This window comes from Pinus tabuliformis, chromosome 9, assembly GCF_031772625.1.
Source record: "Pinus tabuliformis cultivar Carrire ecotype Pingquan chromosome 9, CPIR1, whole genome shotgun sequence".
Classification (NCBI taxonomy): domain Eukaryota; kingdom Viridiplantae; phylum Streptophyta; class Pinopsida; order Pinales; family Pinaceae; genus Pinus; species Pinus tabuliformis.
Window position 1 is genome coordinate 697,934,555 of NC_142307.1, and position 25,168 is coordinate 697,959,722.

A 25,168-nucleotide genomic window follows, 5' to 3' on the forward strand; every position below is an offset into this window, starting at 1 on the left:
TCTAAATTATAAATTAATAAAGTTTATTAATATTAAAGTTTAAAATTATGATCTAAGTATGATTAATGATATATCAAAAGTATAAGATAATAGGTTTTTATTAAGTTTTATGTTTAAGGTCGATTGTGTTTTGAATACATGATGATCAGGTGCATGTTAAGACATTCTTATATTTTAAGTCACTGGTTCAATTCCTTGCCTTATTTGGGTGTTATTCTTAAACATGATTGGGTATTATTCTTAAACATGACCATGATGTAACCTCACTAATGAAATTACCAAAAAAACCTTTATATTTAAGGTTTTAATTTTTGTATGAAAGCATGGTTAAGAAAGAGATTTCACACTATATTGGTTTTGTATTTTATTCCAATTTCATGGAGATAAAATCATTAAGATGGTTTTTATGCTCTTATGTATTACTGAAATAGGGTATGTTTCACATGTCCCATGCAGAGTGACTTTATTTATGGAAAAGATATGGAAAAATGCATTGTTTTACCTGGTTGTAATTAATGTTATAATCATTGTTTATCTAAGGTTTAAATGTTATAATGATCGTTTATATAAGGTTTAGGTAGAGATTGGAATTTTTGTATTTTTGTGGTTTAAGTTTTATTTTATTATTATTATTAAATTTTGAGAAAGACAAAAAAAAAATAGAAAGTTAAAAAAAATAAAAATTAATATTTTTATTTTTTATGATAAGGTGCTTGAATAAAGTTAATGGTTGGAAAAGTGGTAATGGGGTTTGTAGGATGGTGATTACTAATAATGTGTATGTATTCTTAAAAACATGCACACATTCATAATTTTGTATTATTGGTGCTCCCAAACCACCACACATGCTTAGTAGCTTGGATTTTTAAATAATGCACACATGTCCTTAAAAGTGTGCACCCATCTCTAAAATTACTTGCACATTCAAAGTGTATGTACATTTTAAGTAATATTCATGAAACATTTTCAAGCATACCAATGGTTTTGAGTAGTGTGTGCATGCTTTTATGACTAGTCTGTGTGTAATGTATACTCTTCACTATGGGCATATTAATGACATTAGAGGATTTGAGCATTAATTCTAAGTACTATGGTGCTTAACATGGTAAGATAATGAAACTTGGGCCTTAGTCCATAAAGGTTGCTTTGTAGTATCAAGGTCCTTTGACCAATGCCTTGAACCACCACACTTGACATATTGAGGAAGTCATTGTCTCCCAAGTAGGGACACTTGCATCATCAGGATAATTTGTACACTAGTTATAACTCTCGAGGCCCTTGACATGGTCATGGGAGGAAATGCAGTGATTAGACCCTAAATTAATATTTTTTAAATTCTTGGGTATGAAAAACACCTTAAATTTCTGCACAAGACCTCTCATGCTAATCCCTTCCTTTAACTAAGGATATGGGTTCCCTAAGGGGATTTTTGATGCTAGGCACATGATTTCTTAGGCCCTATATATCCTTGAGTGAGGAAACCTAAGAATTATACTATAAAGGAAGGCTCTAAGAATCAAGGTAAAATAATGACACCTTCATTCATTACACATGAGCTCTCAAGCATATCCTTACTATTTGAATGGGAATATTAATGATATTAGGAAGTTTTAAGTACTAGGTATGGGCCTCAACATCATAACTATGGTGGAGGGATCGAGGGTGGGGTTTAACCCAAGTTTTGATGAAGACTATATGAATTAAGATACAAGAGAAACACGTGACCTCCAAGAGGGATATTTGGTCTCTAATTGGAGTTATGTGCACCATTAAATTTTCCAAGCACAAGTTATGGATCAAGGATTCCTCGAAATGGGCCATATTGGCACCATGAGAGCTTTTTAAGAGGTGGGTATCCATTTGAAGAATTTGACCAAGTTCAAGTGATGTCACTTGTTCTATAGCCTAAAAATTAGTAACTTTTAGGGATCAAGAGCCATCGTTGTGTTCTTGAACCACAATGTATGATCTCTTTATGAAATATTTGTCCTTTGAATTTCAATATGGACATGGCTAGAAGGTTTTAAGCACTACCATAGGTCATGGGAAAAAAACATGGTCAAGAGAGGAAAATCAAGCCTTAGGAACAAAACTAAGATTCAAGGCATCAAACTCTAAGAACATTATCTTGAACTACCACATGTAATTTCTTGAGTGTACCATCTCCCTTTTAATTTGGATATGGGCATCATTAGACGTTTTGATATGTAAGTTATGAATCGCATTCCCTTGACCATGAGTAGGGGAGTAATCTCATACCTTAAGCCCTAAAGGTAGCTTCTAAGCTTTAAGAGACATGAATGAGGACTTTTAACCACTACACATGAATATTTTATTAGATCTTTGGCTTTTAAGTGGGGTTATAGAATCAATTGGAAGGTTTTTTTCACTAGATTTGGGTTACATTACCTTGAACATGGTTGGTTGAGGAAACCCTAGCCTTAAGGCCTAAAAAAACATTGTATGAAATTGAGGCCAATAATGTCACCTAAAACATGGGTCTTAGGGCCTTGTCCATGGTCAAGGGGGGAACATGAAGCTTAGGCTATAATGGAAGATTTTAGCCATAAAATGACAAGTGGGATGCCTTGAACAACTCCACATGGCCTCTTGATGGTATCCTTGGGCTATGAGGATGTTGATACTAGTAGGTGGTTTTGAATAGTGGGTAGGAAAATTGTCATCCATTAGGTTTTAACAAAATATTAAGGCATCTAGAGCATGACCTTCTTTATATGCCTTAAAACCTTGATGAATCTAGAGCATCCCTGACCATATTTAGGGGAGGAAACTCATGCCTCAAGTCCTAAAGGTGGATTATAAGAATGAAGGGACATGAGTTAGGACTTAGAACACCACATAAGAACTTTCTGAAAAATACTTGGACTTTAAGAGAGGATGGAGGATCTATTAGTAGTATTTTAGCACCAGGTTAGGATCATAATGCCTTTAACATGATTTTGGGAGGAAACACTAGCCGTAGGCCTTTAAAAAATATTTTATGCATTTGGGGACAATCATGTCTACTCAAACACTAATATCATGACTCTAGACATGGTCAAGGGAGGAAACATGAATCATAGGTCTTAAAGGAAGTTTCTATCCATCCAGGACCAAGAAGGGTGCCTTAAATAACATTGCATGGCTCATTGGGATGCCCTTCACTTATGATTGTGGATGTTAGTGCCACTAGATAGTTTTGAGTAGTAAGTATGTGTCATAGACCCCTATAAATGATTTAGGGAGGAAGGACATGCATTAGGTTCTAAAGAAAGATTTGTAACATCCAAGGTATCCTTAACCATGGTTGGGGGATGAAACATATACCTTAAGCCTTAAATATATCTTTTAAGGGTATAGATACATGAATAAGGACTTAAACCATATACGAATTTGAACATGATCAGGGGAGGAGACTATAACATTAGGCCCTAAAGAAATATTGTATACATTTGGGGCCAATAATGCCACCCAAAAAACGGGTCTTAGGGCCTTAGAAATGGCCAAAGGAGGAAAAATGAATCTTATGATATACAGAAATATTTTATCCATCTAGGTCTAATAAGGATGCCCCAAATAAAGACATATGACCTCTTGATGGTGTACTTAGCCTATTATTTAAAATGGCTATGCCACTAAGTGGTTTTGAGTAGTAGTTATATGCCCTAGGGCCATTGAAATAGCTTAGGGAAGAAGGTCATGTCTTAGGTAATAAATAAATATTTGAGGGTTTAGATAGCATTGACCATGGTTTAGGGAGGAAAAATTGGACTTTGAGCCCTAAAGGTTTCTTCTAAGGCTAAAGGGACATGAATGGGAACTTGACCCACCACATAAGACCTTTTGTAATGGAAGATTTTATTCATCCAAGGCCCAGAAGTATGCCTCAAAAAGCCACAATTGACCTCTTGAAGATATCCTTGGCTTATGATTATGGAAGATGATTCCACTAGGTGGTTTTAAGAAGTATATATGTTTCCTAAGACCCTAGAAATTATTTAGGGAAGAATTCTAGTCCTTAGAACCTAAAGAAAAAATTGAGGTATCTGAAGAAATATATGCTTTAAATTTCTCAAAGATTTATTTAGGACTTAATTCATTGCCTTTGTTGGAGGGATTAGTTGACTAAGTCGACTAGTGTAGTTGAGTCAATATACTAAAGATGTATTGTAAGTTAGTTGACTCATATGTCAAGCCAATCAACCAAGTTAGTTAAGATAAGTTAGTCGAGATAGTTAAACTACTATAATTGCTTGAAAGGATATAAATATGTATATACTTGACTCCATGTAGTTCATTGGTTTTATATTGCGAGATATATCTATAAAAAAAGTGCCTTTGTTGTTTTTATACTACTTTTGTGTCTATTTGTCTCTTTCACTTGATGCATATTACTCTTTAAGCTTAATTTATGTTCCACTCTACTTTTATTGATACATACTTTTCACTAGACTACAACATTGGTTTTTTCGTAGATAGTTTTGGACCCGGGTTTCTACAATATTCTCACATAAATGTTAACTTTGGAAGAGATCCAAGAGTGGTGGGAGAGAAAGATTAATAATTACTTAAGAAATTACTCAAGGAGAAATCAACTATCCATCATTGAAACCCGGGCACATTTCTTCGCTGAAGCGCATGAGAAGTTTATTGAGTGAGTCACAATCGAAATAAATAAATATATTTTCCAAGAACCTAATGCAAAAAATAGCAGTTGATGGTCAGTTATTGCTAAAACTGACCAACAACAGGAGAAAATATTTGCATGAGTGGGTAGACAAAACATTGAACGATTTCTATGAGAAGAAAGCAATAGAAGAACACAGTTTTGTTGAAAAAATTAAAGCAAGATTCTATGATGAATTTCACAAAAGTCTATGTGTTACTATACCTACTTCATAAATTTCTCCTTGATAGAGGAGTTATTCATATAGTTGAATATAAGCCACCCTTGCAAAACCCAATAAAATATGACCATAATAAGTCACAAGTTGATTGGGATAGATTCCTTAACACTTGTTGTAAATATAAAAGAGAAGCATGGGATTAATTCTTGAGTAAATGAAAATGTTCGATGAAATCCCCATTTCTGACCAAGATTAAGTCAAGTCAACAATTGGGGGGGGGCGAGATGTTCATGAGGCATAAATAGAGATAAGAAGAAAGAGAGGTAAGTAAATTGATATTTATAATGGGAGGGAAATGATTAGCTTCAAGAATATGAGAGTATACACTTGATGAGGAAACTCGATGAAGAACTCAATAACGTATGCAACAATATAAACAACTAACCAATATTAAAAAAATAGAAAGGTACAAAAGATAGAAAAAAGAGAAGAGATGAGGGAGGAAAATAGTTTCCAGAAGTCAAGGCATAAAGAAGCTCTAGAGCAGGAGATCGAATATGCATGGGACTCCTCTAAGGTTAGCATAGAGCACCTATAGTGGAGAGGCATAACATCAATGACTTTAAGGAGAAGCGATACTTTAAAAGTAAGCCATAATAGGCATGTAGATAGTATCATGGAAGTTTATGAATCTAGAGCAGTAATTCCACAATCCCTTGAATAAAGTGTAACAAGCCTTGCTATAAGAGAATTCCTCTATAAAAGACTCCCTATTGACTTAGAACCTTCCTTGGTTTGGTACAAAAGAGACAGCCAAGGAAATTTAAAATATTGTCTCTAAGTTCAAATACTAGTAGTTAAAATACTTGGATTAACAACGAGGAAAATGAAGATATAATTTTCCATATAAGAAATATTAGGAACATACCCCCCTTTTGAGACTAATATATGCAGAAGAAAAAGAAGATAGAATTTGAGATGACGAAACATTGCAATCTATAAGAAACCAAATTTCCGATTATATAGATAAATGGTTTCAAACCAACAATAACTTTCTAACTCTTCCAAGCATTGAAATTGAAAATAAAGTGTGTACCTCATGATTCAATCATACGCAAAGTGTCAAGGTAGGAACTTACATAATAGTTGATAACATTCAATTTACTAAACTATTTGATTATACCATCCCAACAAGATGACCCCCAAGTATAATGAAAATAATACATAATCCACCTTAACAAATAGACATGGGATTGAGGCATATCTCCATCTATAAGTGAGAAGAGGATCCCAAAAAGCATTGGTTCATTTATGAAAAGTTTTGGACAACCAATGATATGACAAATGAATATAAGAAAATGGCATAGTTTTCAGCAAATCTTTGGAAAATATCCTTGACATTGTTCATGGAATTTTCATAGAGAACTAGACCAAAAACAATACCTTCTTTAAATCCCAAGATTTAAACCAAATTGTGGCACAAAAGCTCAAATATATTAAACAAAGAACTTAGGAAGCAATAAGAAAGCATGACAAAAGATTTAAGGACTTGCTGAGTCAAATCCCATACGCCATTAACGAAGCTCTCCTGGTCTACAGAAGTTTTGATGTAGGTGACTGGGTATTCCTACGAATACAAACATATAAACAAATGTCCCTCAAGCAAACTAAGAAGGATAATAAATTATCACCAAATTATTATGGTCCATGCAAGGTGTTGCAAAAGATTGGTACTATGGCATACAAATTGGAGCTTCATTAAGCTTCCCGAGTGCACCAACTTTTCCATGTTTCATGTTTAAAGAAGGTTATAGGTGACAAGCTCCCAGTTCAAATTATATTTCCAAAACTTGATGAGGAAGGAAAAATCATATTGGAACCTGAAGCAATCATAGAAACAAGAACTCGACAGCTACGAAATCAATCAATTTCGGAGTATCTCATCAAGTGGAAGAACTTACCCACTGAAGATTCCATAAGGGAGGATGAGAATTTTATACATAAGCATCCAGAACTACTCAAGCGTTGAGAAAAACACTTTTTTGAAGGAGATGGGCATGTTAGGTCCCTATAATACTAGTGATTCCCCCATTACTATTGTCATTGTACCCCTTATTGTTATTATTGTGCCCCTATTGTCCCCATATTGTTATTAGTGTGCCCTTATATTATTGTTGTTATGTCAGCTTTGATTAAATTGTGAACCCTTAGACTCCTATATGTAGAAAGGAGGCTTAGTCATTTTTATCATCCAAGAATTGTTCATTTATGTAATGTAAAGGAGGTTTCCCCCTTGAAGAGGTTGATTTTGAAGTCATTGATCTATATTTTCTATATTTTTGTGAGTTGCTTCATAATATCTTTGGTCACGTGACAATATACCGATGACCCAAAAATCTTGAAGTGACCAACATCTAGCCTCTTACCGGAATAAGCCTCCTCTGGTATCTTCATCTCAAGTATCCAATGTGGGCTACGGTTCTAAACATAAACCACTATGTTGCATGCCTCATCCCACAAGTGAAGTGGTATGCCCTGGTCATGCAACATTTCCCTCGTTTCCCCTGCTATGCTTTTGTTCCTCCTCTCAACCACCCCATTCTCCTAAGGTTTATGGGGTGTCGCGAACTCCCGTTTAATCCCTTCCACTACGTAGAAGTTCTTAAACTCGTTTGGGACATACTCACCACTATTATCACTCTGTAGAGATTTAACCTTCTTGCCCGACTCTTTCTCCACCAATTCTTTAAACTCACAAAACTTTATGAAAGTTTGATCGTTTTCTGCATGAAAAATATCCATCATTTATGAGAATAGCCATCAAAAAATATAACATAATACATGTGTTTCACTCTAGATGTTGTCGAGAATGTTCCACACACATATGAATGGACTCACTCTAGAATAACCTCTGCTCGACTGTCTCTGTCTTGTAAGAAAGACTTGGTGTATTTTCCCAAAGTACACCCCTTGCATGTATCAACTTGCTCAAGTGTACCTTTGGGAAGATGGTAGAGATCTGTTGCAATATATTCAAAGCCCCACGATGCAAGTGGCCCAATCACCTGTGCCACAACTCACCAACGTCTCATCTTTGCACCATTTCTGATTTTGTGCTCAAATAATCACACTTCTATACTTCTAGCTTATAGATATTCTTGACCTAAATCGTTATCTTCTTTACTTGGCCTGATGTGTCGAAGGAACACCTTTCCTTTCAAGAAGATCACATCATAGCCTCTATCCTCAAGCATGGAAATGGATACCAAGTTCTTATCCAACCCGAGTACATACATAAAATTCTTCAAGGTGAGTGGAGCCCCATGCTCTCTCTAAAAAGTAATCATGCCCAATCCAGTAGCAATATAATTCCCATCATCACCCATCTCGATATGCATCTAGAGATCTCTCTCCTCCAGGTGAATGAATAACTCTTCGTCGCCAGTCATGTGAAATGAAGCTCCACTGTCTAATTACCATACACTTTCCATCATTGATGACACCATACATGCAATAAGGTAAAGTCCAATTTGAATTGAGAGGCCAGAGCCTCACCCGCCGCTCCTCCTAAGGACTTCTTCTTGGACTTCTTGAATGGACAATTTGTAGCAAAATGTCCCATCTCATGACAATGAAAGCACTTAACTTTCCTTGTGTCTTTCTTCTTACCACCATGATAAGAATCCGATTTGGAATGGGAAACTTTACCTTTCCCCTTCTTTGCCTTAATTTCTAAGATACAGTTGTCTTCATCATCAATATTTGATGAAGAGCCATCCCTAGTGTTCCTCTTGGTCTCCTCTTACATCAAATCTGACCACAGACGTTCCCAATGTGGTAGCTTCTTCCGACCATTGACAGAGTCGTGATAACTATGCCAACTCTTTGGGAGTCCTAGAAGAGTAAGACTCACAATATCATCCTCGACAACTATGATTCCAACACTTCCAAGTTCATCACGACACTAAGTGAACTTGGTCAAGTATTTTGGAATCATCTCACCTTTCTCCATTTTGATTTTTCGCAGTTTGTTCTTGAGTGCTAATTTCCTTTGGTCACTGTTGTTTTGATACAAGTTCATCAATGCTTTCGATATAGCATATGAAGTTTCCTTTCCATGGAGACTCGAGATAATGTGGTCTCAAAATCCCTCAAGGATTATCCAATTCGCCTTCTCCACACACTTCTTCCATTCGACCAAATTTTGTGCATTCGATGCTGCTAGCTTAGGAATTTCTTGATTAATGAATTCCTTCATTCCATTATCCTCTAGCACAACCACCATTCTGTCCCTCTAGGCTATAAAATTCGAGTTGCATTCTAAGGCATACTCAAGCCACAAACCATAGAACACTATTTGCCAATCCTAAAGTATGTATTGCAAATTTGAATTTCACCTGTAACCAAAAACTCAAAACTTCGAAATCTCCTCCAGTATTTTGTTCTCAGCTCCGATACCATGTAGAAAATCTTGTAGATTCACAAGCTCATGCAATGTAATAAAGCACAATACAAGGATCTACTTCTACTTTCAACCAGAAGAAGCTAATAGATCAACGAAAACATTATGAACAAGAAGAAGATAAATCAATGGCACATAACAAAAGATGTACCTAGGGAAAGCCATTGCTCAATACCCCACTATATGTATTACATATATCATAAATATGAGTGAAGATACAAAGATTTTTCTCACTAGAACAATTTTGCACAATTATGGTCACCTCTCTCAGCTCACAAGCTAGCTCTTGGCCAACACTTAGCCAATTTTGTAGCTCTCCAAGCAATACAAAGATTTTTCTCACTAGAACAATTTTGCACAATTATGCTCACCTCTCTCAGCTCACAAGCTAGCTCTTGGCCAACACTTAGCCAATTTTGTAGCTCTCCAAGCTCCTAATCTCTTGCATAATTCCTAGGATGAATAGCCTGCATTTAAAGGGAATTCATGCTTCCAAAACTGCGCAATCCAAACATAGGATCAATATTTGATGCATGCATGATATTTACACTCTAGTAAATAATACCATTGATAGTACACTGTCGATGCACTCTAGTCTCAATTGGGTCTTTCTATGAACTGACATGCATGATTTTCTCATGAGGGAATCTCCATTTAATTGGAGTAGCACTAGTGGATGAAATAGTGCATCAACTGACTGTTAGTCCTCTATTAGTTCGAAAAACAAACTGGAACTAATTTAACTTAACTTAACTCAGTAAACTGAGTGATCTAATTTCCAACTCAATTTAAACTAATACTCGACCCCTAAAACTTAGGGAGAACATATACATGACTACTAAAAGACTTCCAACTCAAAATCCCTAAGATAATTAAGTTAATTAAACTTAATTAACTATTTACAAGTTGCTATGAGAATAGAATTCAATTTTAATTCCCAGATTAATTCAAGGACAAATTAAACTAAAATTGCTTATTTCCATTTCTCAACATGCCATCCCAGGAGCCTTAGAGCCCTTTTTGTATATTTTTCTTTTCTTCTTTTCACTTCTTATTCACATGCATCTCTTATTCTTGTTTGTCCTATTTCTGCATTTAGTATTGGTGCTTCTTTTGTTGTAGGATTGGGTTAGATGATTGAAGCGGGTTATTTTGTAGGTTATTCACAAAGTCACAAGCATGATGCATCCTTAGAATAACTTTGAAAATTAATATTCATCATTGAGCTACTTGGATTGGGTTTTTTTTTTCTAGTTAAAACTATTCTATTATATACATAAATAGAGAAAAAATACATCATTACAAAACAGAAAGAACCAGCTGCCTGGAAGTAATGGCAGCCTGGAACCGCTGAGACTGCAGTCTCCGAGGTCTTACCAGACCAAGAAAAAACCAACCCACGCAAGGGCTATAGTGGAACAACATACTAATCCCGCACAAGGGAGACACATCCTTTCCATCCACAGAGAAAAAAATTCTATAACCAAACATAGATAATTTGCCATCAGCATTGACACCAAAACACAAAGACAGTAACACATATCCAAAACATGTCCGAAAACAAACAGAGTGACCGAATGCCCTCACAGATGGGCCGCAGAGGCTAGGTAAGAAGGTGCATCTAGTCTTCAGGATCCTCCTCCACTACTTTGCACCATCCGAAATCCTCCACCTCCGCTGCAGTTGGAACGGTCTCCATATTGACTGTAGTGGTTCCAGCTAGGGTACTAGACTAGACTCTATATTTAATATCGACCGAGGTGCATAAGCTTAGAGGCGTGGTCTAAAATATATAGACATAAAGAATCTCTGGCCAAGTGATTATGATGTAGGTTACAAGGCTTCTTTACGGAAGACCGGAATATGTAGCCTATCATTCACACACCTAGATTACCCTACTGATATGCTTGATTACAGTGCTTGTTATGAGATGCATCTATCAAATCAAACCATGAACCTAAGTACTGTGTATGACTGTAACAATGATTTTAACCTCCTTACAGAGATATCACCCAGAAAACCCTTGTTTGGTAAACACACACAGCATGCAAAGATATTTACACTATCAAACTATATAAAGAGAACATAAATGAACTGTGAAACAAAACAGAGTTTATGATAATGTCTCTATAAGTCACACAGGGATCGAATCCCTTACAAGACTCCCTTCCAGATCCTATTGCTGACCATTCAACATAACCATAAACCATTCATAAGCACACACCATATACATGCAATGAAAATCAAAGGCTGTGTAAATCGAAAGCTATGTAACTGCGATGCAAACCATATGCTATATAAATCGAAAGCTATGTGATCGTAACTGTGATGCAAACCATATGCTATATAAATCAAATCCAATATAAATACTGTGCGAACATGTGATAACCGAAATGTAACAAAACAAATGAACAGTATACCAATCGAAGAACGCAGGGCCCGTCCACGTCCTAAGGGTACACTGGCTATAACCGATCAGCTATCAAATCAATGCAAGAGGTATACACACGTCGTGACTGTGAATAAGTCTTTTGTATTAACTTAAAAACTATGTTCTGAGAAAACGATTCAACCACCAAACTCTCAAACATTAACATGACTGTATTTACATATGCGTACGCACAGCCATGTCATCGATACAATGAATGTACATTCGGCTGTTGCCGCTTTTATCACATAAGCCTTTTCAAAATGTTTCCATGCTAAGTGTTTCAAAAGAACAAAAAAAACTAAAATGAAAATGGAACGATGCTGTTGCTGCTTTTGTCTGTCAGAGTGCCCTGCTTTGACTTGAGTTGACCGCATACATAGGAGGTTCGATTTGGCTGGGAGATAGGTGTTTGTCCATGCTTGGACATTCTGCTTTTCGCCCATGCCTTTCGTTCTAGCTCATTTGTTGTGCCACATGTCAAACGATAAGCTCATTACAGGATGTAGGTACTTCCTGTAACCATGTCATCAAAAACTTCCAATTCTTGAACATAAAACCCCTAAATTAATTTCTATGCAATTTAATAACTATAAAACGATTAATAATCAATATTCAAGGATTTTGAGGGATATATGATGAAAATATATGGATAAATGATATGTTTTTGGGAAGGAAAAAGGGTCTTGGGATGATACCAACATCTCTCCCCGACTTAAGGACTTAGCATGTCCTCATGCTACCCCAGAAGTACTCCCCTTGAACTCTGTCCCTGCATGGATCTCTGCTGCCTTGAGCAAGGTATCTACATTCTTCTGCACCTGGTGATCTTTCTGTCCCTTGAGCTCCTGCTTTAACTTTTTATATTTTTCTTTAAGAGCCTTCTTCTGATTGTACCACTTAGTGGCCCAGTTGGAAATCTCAGTTTGCTCGGTCTCCAACTCACTGATTCTTTCCTTTAGCTTTTCATTTGTTTTCTGTGTTTCTTTGCTTTGAGCCCTGAGCATTTCATTTTCCCTTTTAATAACTTTTTCCAACATGTTAGCTTCCATGAGCTCTTCCTTCAATTCTTCAATTTGTTTTTCTAATTTCTTCTGTCTTTTGGTGGGAGGTGGTGAACATTTTTCCTATTTGTTATGGCTCTCTACCTCCATGTCAACTTCTGGTGCTGGTAGTGAATGGTCACCACTCTCAACATCCATTTGTGCAGGTGCATGAGATTCAAACTGGTCTTCTTGCAACTGAGTTTTTGGTGTCCTCCTTGTTCTTCGTGAGTAGGTGGTAAAAATTTTGTCTTTCTCAGCCCTCTTGGCATCCTCTTTTTGCATGTTCCTGGTCCTTATGCTGCCCATAGGTAGAGGTGCTCTGCTGGCTTTGGACACTGGAATTTCCTCATCAATGTCCTTCATAAACCCTGAATCTTCTTGCACTTCCTCTTTTTCCTCCTCATCTCTGATTTGATTGACAGCTAAGAATTCTTTCCATGGCTTCCCTCGCTTCTGCAACTCATGTTCAATGAGGATTTTAATTAGGCCAAAATGGTACAGGCTTTTGTCTTCATTCCCCTTTTACTTCTGGATAGTTTTGGCCATCTTTGTTAAACTTTGCAGCAGAAAATATGGCACACTGATTACACATTGTTTCTTTAAATGGAGGAGTAGCTTGATGTGGTATAGATAAACAATACTATACCTACCTTCACAGGTTATGAACTTTTGAAGAATGTAAACCATTTCATCCCAAGGATGAACTAACCAGCTTCTTGGAACACCCTTCTTCCAGTTTACTGAGGAAACTCTAGATCCGGACATGAACTGTGTCCATGATTTCTCCTTGAATTGTTTGGTTTTAAAGTACTTCTCTCCTTCAGGACTAATTCCAATTGCCTGAGCTATAGTATCCTCTGAGATTCTGAAGGAGAAGGTGCCTATTAGGGCCTTTTCTCCATTAAAGGTGAAGGCAAATTGCTTGGTGATTTCCTCATTACTCCCATGGAATTTTTCCAGAAAAGGTAACCACTGTGTTTCTCTAAGAATCTCAATGCAATCCTCATGGTATTGTGAGCTGTCGAATATACTGGGTTCGACCCTATTAGTCATGGTGATGGCAGAGGGTTGTGCCTCTAACCCTTCTCTGTCTATACTCTTTAAAATTTAAACACAGAAATGTCAAGTTGGTTACCTGGTATATATCGCTTCCTTCAATCTTCAATATGGTGCTTGGACGGTCGATATGACTATGATGGGAGTTAGAAGTAGAATGGTGATACTTTCCCTTTTCGGCGTTCACTGGTTTCACTGTGTAAACCGACCCCAAACGGTGATACTCTCCTCTGCGCTCCTTGCTTCAGATTTTCACTTTGTAACTCCACCCAAATGATAATAATCTCCTCGCGCTCCTTGCTTTTGATTCTCACCTTGGAAGTTATGGGAATCGAGGGTGGAAAGGATGGTGAAATAACCCTGTACCCAATGTAATCATTCATTTAAAAATAGAGTGTTGTACGCTTGCATGCATGTTATCACAAGAACGCTGAGAGCGTACCCATAGTGCTAGGCTATAATGCTGGGTGGCGAAGTTATGATTCGGATGTGTGTGGAGTAAAATATATATAAGCCGCTTATTATGATTTGACTGTATGGAGTGAAATATATATATATATATATATATATATATATATATATATATATATATATATATATATATATATATATATATATAGATATATATATATAGGCCGCTTCCACATCTATCTCATCATTTGTGTTTAAAAATACACAGCTCACCACGTGTCCTTTTCAATGAGTATTCGGTCATATTGAGAATGTTGGTATGCCTGTAGGGTATATGACAAGGTGGATGTGTTGGTAATGGGTTTTTGGGATATGGATAGGTTAATGTAGGGGAATTATGAGAATTGGTGGGATAAGGGTGATAGATTGATGTATATAGGTGTCCTTGAAATCAATTACAACAGTTTATAGTCACCAAAGTTACATTAAAAACCAATCTAGGAAATTAAATGTTTAAGAACAGAAATACATTACTCCTTTGTTGATCATTTGACATGCTGAGTTGCTAATTCTTTTTTACTGTTCTTTTTGACAGGTCCTCTGAGGGAGGTTGAATGCACAGGTCTTTTGAGAAAAATTTTTGAAGATATAACAGGTCCCTTTGAAAGATTTGAATGTACAGGTCCCTTAGAGAACTGAAGATGTAATAGGTCCCTTAAGAAAACTGAATGTAACAGGTCCTTTGAGAAAACTGAAGGTGTTCATGCAGCTCTTTGTATTGTTACAGGTTCACTGAGCTTGCCATTTGCTGAAGTGTTGGTGCCCAAATCCTTGTAAAAGCTGGGTGGAAGTCTGTTGAAGTAGCCTTTGGTGTCAAAAACTTTGTTTTAACAGGTCCCATTACTGCTGGTTGGAATGTCTTAACAGGTGTCAATTGCTTTAACAGGTCCCTTCTGAAAATCTTAAACAGGTCCCATGACTGCTGGTGTTGGACTACTGGTGTTGGTAGCATAGATGTCTGAACAGAACAGGTCCCCCTGCAAAATATTTATAACCAGGTCCCTCTGCAATAAAATCATGACAGAACAACTTATTTGTTAAAGTCTGGAATTACTTCTGGTAACAAGCTGCTGTTGGAAATTTACAGTGAAATATAGAATAAGAAATCTGAAGTATTTACAAGGGAGAGATAAAAGTAACAGAACAGATGCCTCTCTCCCCGACTTAAAGTTTGACTTGTCCTCAAGTCATGATTCAACTGAGAAATGAAACGATGAACAAAAGAAAAAGAATTCATACCCGCCAATAAATTGGTTTTCAGGTAGGAATTCGGGGTTAGATTGTGCCAGATACTGGTTTTCACATCTAACCCATTATTATTTTTTTATTTTTTTTTAGTTTTTGTTTTATTTATTTATTTATTTATTTGTATTATTGTTGTTTTTTTCTTTTTATTTTTCTTTTTGATTTTGAAATTGAAAGGAAATGAAACTAAGGCAGTGATACTGCAACTGGGGGCTGCAGTATCTCAACCTCTTCTTGCTGAGATAGTGTATGGAGAAAATCTTGCTTGCTGATGGGCTTGTTGTACAGTTTCAGGCGATGACCGTTGACTGTGAAGGAATGACCTTCGCCATCAATAGTTTGGAGCTTTACTGAACCATTGTCATAAGCCTGAACAATTTCATAGGGGCCCATCCAATGGGTGGTGAACTTAGCTTTATGATCCTTGAATTTTGAATCAAAAAACAGAGCCCAGTCACCTTCCTTGAAGTGCTTCTTCTTAATGTGTGAATCATGCCATTGCTTCCTGTGCTGTTGCATGAGGATGGTGGTTTGTTCTACTTGCTGCCTCATCTCATCCAGCTGGTTCAACTGCTGGATTCTCTCCTTTTGTGCTTGATCCAAATCAATTAGTAAATCTGCAGCTAATTTAAAAGTGTGAATTTGGAATTCAATAGGAAGCATGACATCCTTACCGTACACCAATTGGTATGGTGTAAATCCAGTGGTATCTTTCCAAGTAATCCGGTAAGCCCAGAGTGCCTCTTTGAGCTTTTCTTCCCAGTTTTTCCGGTTCATTTTTTCCGGTTCATTGCAACAGTTTTGGTAATGATCCCCTCCAAGGTCTTGTTGGTTGATTCCACCTGCCCATTGGCCTGTGGATGGTAGGGGGTACTTTTCCTATGCTTTATTTGGTACTTGTCTGTGATGTCCTTCATGAGCTTTGAGGTGAATTGCGTACCTTGATCAGTGACAATTTCTCTTGGCACTCCATACCTCACAAAGATCTCCTCAAAAAGGAAATTGACTACTGTGTGTTCGGTTGCTCTTACCAGTGCTTTTTCTTCTTCCCACTTTGTGACGTAATCAGTACATACTAGGATGTACTTCTTACCATTAGAGGCTGGGTTGATAGGTCCTATGAAGTCCAGAGCCCACTTATCAAATGGTTCTAAGTGAACTTGGGGCTGAAGGGGCATCTGATCGGTAGCTGTTGGTCTACCCATTCTTTGGCAGTTGTCACAACTCTTTACATACTTCTTGGCATCCTTGAAAATGGATGGCCAGTAGTATCCAAGAGTAAGAACTTTGGAGGCTGTCCGCTTCGCTGCAAAATGCCCACCACATGGTTCATCATGGCAAGATTTTAAAATTTCAATTACCTCATCATTTCGTACACATCTCCTAATGATCATATCAAAACCAGTGTAAAAGAGATCGCCATTAAGCCATGAATATCTAGCACTTTGTTTGATCAGTCTTTTCCTTTCCTTTGCAGTGAAATGTGGAGGTGTTCTACCTGTAGACAAGTAATTAGCTAAATCAGCAAACCAAGGAGTTACTATGGAAATTGCAAATAAGTGCTCATCCGGAAAAGAATCCTCAACAGGAACAATCTCACCTGGATTTTGCAGTCTAGACAGAAAATCTGCCACCTGGTTTTCTTTGCCTGGTCTATCTAACACTGTGATGTTAAATTCCTGTAACAATAGTAACCATCTGGTAACTCTGCCACTAGTTATTGGTTTATTCATGAGATGTCGAATGGCAGAATCATCAGTATGTACAAAGACTTCATAACCAGTTATGTAATGGCGGAATTTATTCACAGCATAAATGATGGCAAGTTTCCTTTTCTGTAACTGTATAGTTTAGCTCGGCAGGGGTGAGATTTTTACTAATGAAATAAATTGCATATGTACAAGATTCTTCTTTTTGGCCTAAGGATGCACCTATTGCAGTGTCAGATGCATCGGTAAAAATATGAAATGGTAAACTCCAATTAGGCCCTCTCAGGACTGGTGCGGTAGATAGTTTCTTTTTGAGTTGTTCAAATGCATGTTGGCAGTTCTCAGTCCAATTGAAAAGTACATCTTTGGCTAGAAGTTTAAACAAAGGTAAGGCTATCTTGCTAAAATGTTCAATGAATCTGCGATAATAACTAGCATACCCAAGAAAACTTCTTACCTCTCTCTGATTCTGTGGAATAGGCAAATCGGCAATAATCTGGATCTTGGCTGGGTCAACCTGGATGCCTTGAAAAGAGATATAATGGCCCAACACTATCCCTTCATTTAACATCATGAAGCACTTTTCGTTGCTGAGGGACAGGTTAGCTTCAATACACCTTTTCAAAACTCTCTCTAGATTTTCTAATGCATGTTCAAAAGAATTGCCATATACTGAAAAATCATCCATATACACTTCAACACAATCATGAATCAAATCAGCAAAAATAGCTAACACAGCTCGCTGAAATGTAGCTGGAGCGTTACAAAGTCCAAATGGCAAAACATTGTAGGCATAGGTGCCCCAAGGACAGGTGAAGGTGGTTTTTTCCTGGTCTTCAAAGGCAATCCGGATCTGGTTGTAGCCACTGAAACCGTCAAGAAAGGAAAATGATGATTTGCTGGCTAGGGTGTCTAACACTTGATCAATGAATGGCAGTGGGAAGTAGTCTTTGAGCATTGCTTTGTTCAGCTGTTTGTAATCAACACAGATGCGCCACTTGCCATTTTTCTTGGGCACAATAACCAATGGGGATACCCACTGACTGTCAGAAATAGGATATATAAAGTTGACTCTCAAAAGTTTTTGCAACTCCTCTCTGACAATGTCTTGGAGCATGGGGTTCATTCTTCTTTGCGGTTGCCTCACCGGTTTAATGGTGCTATCTGTGTAGATGTGGTGAGTGCATGTGTCGGGGTGAATCCCATGCATGTCAGTGTAATCCCAAGCGAAGGCTTTTTGGTACTTCGTCAAGAGTCTAATCAATTTCTCTTGTTGAGATGAGTCTAGGTGGTTGCCTATGTTCAAAGTTTTCCCTGGACTGATCTCTATGACTTGACTCTGTGTATTGGTGATGGATTGAACTGGAAAGATGTCATGAAATGTAGATTGCAAGGAGTGGATAGTGCATGTTTCTTGAAAGTTTTGAGCCAGAAGTACATCTGCAGCATTATATTGTTCATTTCTCAAATTTTCAGATACATCAGGTTGAGAAAGAAATAGTTCTACCAAATCATTATTGTCTTCGTGGAAATCATAGATCTGGTCAATGCTAAAAACAGATTGTACTTCCTCTTTGTCATTAAATTTATCATCAAGCCACAAGTTATGTGTTACTGCAGGTGATTGTGCCGATGGATAGAGGGTGAGTTGTTTCCTTTCGGTCCCTCTAGAGATAATCATGTTACCTGATCAGCATCCAATAAATGCATCAGCAGTCGCTAACCATGGTCTACCTAGAATGATAGGATGTCCTCCTAGATTGGATTTGGGTTGAAGGACTAGGAAATCCACTGGATACTCCCAAGAGTCCAGTGAGACAATGATATCTTCCAAAATCCCCTCAGGAATGACTTTGGACCTATCAGCTAGTTCAAGAACAATCGTGGTATGTTGCAAATTCATAAGCTGGAGTGTTCTCATGGTTTCAAGGGTCATGACATTGATTGCGGCTCCTAGATCTATCAAAGTGTTTGGAATCCGTATGTTGTTAATGATGGTGGTCACTTTTGGAATGCCCGGATCAACATACTTCTCCATGGAGATGGTATTGGTCATAAGGCCTGCTAAATTTCCTAAAACATGAATGATCTGAGGATCAATCCTCTTTCTAGCAGGTTTCTTGAGACACATGTCTTTGATGGCTTTGGTGTAGATAGGAATGTCCTTTATAGCTTGCAGCAAAGGGATTTTTATGTAGACATTTTTAAGTTCATCCAAGACATCAAATTGTGGTGGAGGCAGTGGTGGTTTTACTTGAACCAAACGGTCTGGAAAAGGTGGTTGCAGTGATTGCATCTGTTTGTCCTTGGTTTCACTGCTTGGTTTTGTGTGAGTTGTCATTTCATTTTCTTTTTCTAAGTTTTCTTCCTGCTGATCTGTTATTGGAGAATCCTTTTGAAGCACCCTACCAGACCTCAGATTAATGTTTTGCAAAGGCAGTGTGGAGTAGGAGGTTCCTTCCTCTACATTATAAGCTGGCCTCTCTGCTCTATTGTTCGGATTTGGGACAGTTTGAGCAGGTATTTGTGTGGGTCTGGGAGGTTGTGGGTTAGTTGGAAATTGGAGTTGTGGTACATTTATTTGTGGAGGAGCAGGCAAGGTCTGTTGAGAGGGTTGGGGCTGATAAACAACTTGCTAAGGGTGCTGCTGATATGGCTGTGAGTGTGATGGATATGGCTGTTGGTACTGCTGATATGACTGTGAGTAAGGTGGGTATGATTGAGGATATGGATGGTAGGATTGGGAATACTGTTGAGACGGTCTCCATTGATTTTGTGATTGATTTCCATGCTGCCATGGCATAGGTATATTCCATGAGTTTTGTGCATACATCTGATCATTCATAGGAAATTGCATATTTTGATTAGGAAACATACCTTGGGGTGCTTGCCTTGGCTGCCATGGTCGCTTTGCACCCATGTAGTACACGTTCTCCATCTCTGTGCTGGCTGCCATGTTACAGTTCTGCAAAATTTTAACTTTAGGACAGTTAAACATGTCATGATGCTCAGTACAGAAAGCACATACTTGGATATTCTCTAGAGGGCAGTCTTTTAATGCATGTTTCTTGCGACACTTGGGGCAGAAAATAGCCATGATATTGTCTTCTTCCTCCTGTTTCTTTTTGGCTTTTAAGGTATCAATTTGGTTTCCTAGAGTGCTCAACAAATCTGTTTTGAACTCTTCTAAAAGATTACCAATTTCAGCCCGGGTGACACTAGCAGAGGCAGTTTTTGTGACCCTAGATGACAAAGTTCTCTTTCCCATTTTGGCTTTACTTCTTGAATATTTCTCACACAGTTCAGCTATTTCTTCAAAGGGTAAGGCAGAGATGTCACCTTTGCCCATTAAGTTGAGATCATCCATGTATTCTTCCCGGATACCTTTCAAGAATATTGTGCGGACTAGGTCAGGAGGCATTGTTCGGTGTTTAGATTTTTGCAAGTTATAGACAAACCGTTCTAGATATTCTTCTAAGGTTTCATCCTCCTGCTGACTCATTCTAAAGATGTCATCTTTAGAGTCTTTGGATCTGCAATAAGGCTGATATTTCCTTAGAAATATTCTCCTCATGGCATCCCAATCTACTATGGCATGCTCACCTAGCCCCATAAACCATTTCAAGGCTGCTGCCTTTAATGTGGCTGGAAACAATCTGAGTCTATGAGCATCATCCGTATAGCCATAAGTTCGACATACAATGTCAAACTCGAATAAGAATGAGTCCGGATCCTCTGAAGCCATACCATAGAAATTGGGTAGCACTGATGGGGGTATATTTTTCATTTTGATCTCCTCATCCTCCTGTGGTTCTTGTATAGGGAATTTAAAAGTTGATTCCTCCTCCTCTTGATGGGGAACTGATCCAGATCCCTCCTCAGCCATTCTAATTGGTCTCTTGGTGTCTCTTGGTGGAAAAGAGAGAAAGGAAGATTGCTTGGTAATGGTACTACTTTTCCCTTGTGTAGAAGATTTAGGAAAGGGTTGCTGCTGTAATTTATGTGCAAATAGAGTTTCCCTCTCAGCAAGAGTAATATGTTGTCCTGAATAAAATCTTTCTGCCAATGTTTGGATATCCTCCTCAGATGGTGTTGTATTCCCTGGAGAGTCTGCTCCTGATGATGATGGGTTAGTTTTGAGATGGTGGGGGGTTCTTACAAATCTCCCTTGATTGTCCCTAAGTCTAGGCATAAATGAACATGACTTCTAACTGTGTTTTTGTTTGTTTTTGTATATTGAATTTTTTTTTTTCTTTTGTTTGAATCCTTTACGTACGCCTCCCCGGCAACGGCGCCAAAATGTAGTGGTTCCAGCTAGGGTACTAGACTAGACTCTATATTTAATATCGACCGAGGTGCGTAAGCTTAGAGGCGTGGTCTAAAATATATAGACATAAAGAATCTCTGGCCAAGTGATTATGATGTAGGTTACAAAGCTTATTTACGGAAGACCGGAATATGTAGCCTATCATTCACACACCTAGATTACCCTACTAATATGCTTGATTACAGTGCTTGTTATGAGATGCATCTATCAAATCAAACCATGAACCTAAGTACTGTGTATGACTATAACAATGATTTTAACCTCCTTACAGAGATATCACCCAGAAAACACTTGTTTGGTAAACACACACAGCATGCAAAGATATTTACACTATCAAACTATATAAAGAGAACATAAATGAACTGTGAAACAAAACAGAGTTTATGATAATGTCTCTATAAGTCACACAGGGATCGAATCCCTTACAAGACTCCCTTCCAGATCCTAGTGCTGACCATTCAACATAACCATAAACCATTCATAAGCGCACACCATATACATGCAATGAAAATCAAAGGCTGTGTAAATCGAAAGCTATGTAACTGCGATGCAAACCATATGCTATATAAATCGAAAGCTATGTGATCGTAACTATGATGCAAACCATATGCTATATAAATCAAATCCAATATAAATACTGTGCGAACATGTGATAACCGAAATGTAACAAAACAAATGAACAGTATACCAATCGAAGAACGCAGGGCCCGTCCGCGTCCTAAGGGTACACTGGCTATAACCGATCAGCTATCAAATCAATGCAAGAGGTATACACACGTCGTGACTGTGAATAAGTCTTTTGTATTAACTTAAAAACTCTGTTCTGAGAAAACAATTCAACCACCAAACTCTCAAACATTAACCTGACTGTATTTACATATGCGTACGCACAGCCATGTCATCGATACAATGAATGTACATTCGGCTGTTGTCGCTTTTATCACATAAGCCTTTTCAAAATGTTTCCATGCTAAGTGTTTCAAAAGAACAAAAAAAACTAAAATGAAAATGGAACGATGCTGTTGCTGCTTTTGTCTGTCAGAGTGCCCTGCTTTGACTTGAGTTGACCGCATACATAGGAGGTTCGATTTGGCTGGGAGATAGGTGTTTGTCCATACTTGGACATTCTGCTTTTCGCCCATGCCTTTCGTTCTAGCTCATCTTCTGCGCCACATGTCAAACGATAAGCTCATTACAGGATGTAGGTACTTCCTGTAACCATGTCATCAAAAACTTCCAATTCTTGAACATAAAACCCCTAAATTAATTTCTATGCAATTTAATAACTATAAAACGATTAATAATCAATATTCAAGGATTTTGAGGGATATATGATGAAAATATATGGATAAATGATATGTTTTTGGGAAGGAAAAAGGGTCTTGGGATGATACCAACATTGACATCTTCTTTTTGTCTGATCATCCCCTCCTGAGCTCCTGAGGGACCAGCAAGAGGGTTTTTTGATGCATTCCCAGGGTCTGCAGAGGGAGTCTCAATGTCTTGCGCGGAGCCCTCAGCTGGCATCGTCCCCCGACTGTCTCTCGAATCGCTTCCATCAGGGGACTCTTCAATGAAGAGCACCAAAACATGGGCGGTGATCCGGGGACAGTTCAAAGAATTGTTGAAGTTGAAAATGGCAGAGCCAAAGGCTGGCGAGGAAGAAGAATCAGGGTCGCTGGAATCCAAGAATTGACTGGATCAAAGGGGGTTTGCTTCTTGAGTACGATGGCAGTGGCATTTGCAGCAATGGCGAGAAATATCTTCGACAGGGGGGCGCGAAGATCCTCCACGGGAGGTGCCTCGGCGGCTGAGCATTCGTTGTCGAGGCCTAACCATGATTGTAGGACTCAAATGAATAGAGCTTAATGCAAAATTGAGCTCTAGAACAGTCCCGGGGAGACCAAAAGCAGGCGGAGGATTAGCCCAAGCAGAGAGGAAAACGCTTGGAGCTGCTCGCAGCTCCAGAGACTGCATAAACATACCATGTATGTGCATGGTGAACAGACCTTGAATTTGCGCCGTGAAGCCCAACCCATGACTGCATATATCACCCCTGCCTACGCCTCGAGGCTCTCCCGCCATTACTTCAGCCTTCATGTGAGCCAAGGAGCCGGACCCTAGCTTGCTTGCTGAGGTGAACGGAGCATTTATGCTCCCCTGCTGGACGCCATAAAACCCACTCCCGCGCAGCTGATACCTATCCTGCCCCCATGTGTGATCCAGTCTACTGCGCATGGCTGGCAGGTGGCCGCAATTAATCGCCCGTCCCGTCCCTTCAATCACCCGCATCCGGGGGTCTACTTGGATTGGGTTACTAGTTCATGAATCTAGAATTTTTGGAAATCCTTGTAGAAAAATAGTTGTAATTTTCTGCTATTTTTTAGCACGTGTTAACAGGGGTATTTTGGAGTGATTCCACTTTAAGTGGAGACCTAAGACATCCTACTCAATAACAAAATTTGTCCCATCCCATTTTCATTTGATTTACTTGGTCATTTGGTGAATTATCTCCTCCTATAGCAATTTTGTTTCGCCTATAGCAATTTTGTTTCGCCTATAGCAATTCTATTTCGCTTGTAGCAACCTCTTGTAGCATTCTTGTAGCACGTGTAAACTTTATGTGATATGATATGGTGAAACATTTAAATTTCTTTGTGTAGAATGCATAATAGTGGAGATGAATATCAAGTTTCCTTTGCATAATTGTTCAGTCTCCCTCGCCAAAACCTCACCCACGTAAGGGACTTGCAATATTGAGAAGAGTAGTAGCAATGTCAGGAATTGCAATGTTAACGGTGTCAAGCATAACAAGGCTAGGCATAACAGTGTCAATGTCAAACACTCACCCATGGAATAGCCACTCAAAAAATTAGTGTTTTTTTTTAACGAATTGTCAGGACTGATAAATACTAAAAATAAAACGCCCTCCACTAGGGTAATTTTGTACCATCAAAGCTAGTTGAGCCAATTAAAAATTAGAAATAATATTTCCAAGAAATTAGGAAATTATTTTTGAATTTACAAAAAATAGAAATATTCAACGATTTAAAAAAAATTTGGTTAAAATTGCAAAAAAACAAAAACATGCAAAGCCAATGCACTTTGACCACAAGACAAATGCTATAGTCCTTTACGAGCCATGGACTCATAAGGAAAATAATAAAAGAAAATTAGAAAGTTTCACACTATAATAAAAGTGAACCTAAAATAATTGTTAAAAAAGTAAGATATTGGCTTTTAAAAAATGAATTTAAAATATAGATAAAAAATAACCAAATATAAATTAAATATGAAAGGGTTTGGTTTATATATCATTTTGCAAGTAGGGATAATCCTCACAAAGAATCAAGTTGATTCAGGTGGATATTGGTGGCCACACACGTATTCCACTTGGACCCCCAACATTGTTTCTTTCAGTTTCCTTAATTATAGCACAATTTACTATGTTTGGCAATTTTCTGGGTCTTGAACTTCCAGAGCCATTTTGAGGCCCTAAACAACGTTTTTTTTAACTGACAAACCTAAATAATATGCAATAGTTTGCAGCCATAAGTTGTATTCCTCGGATGAGTCT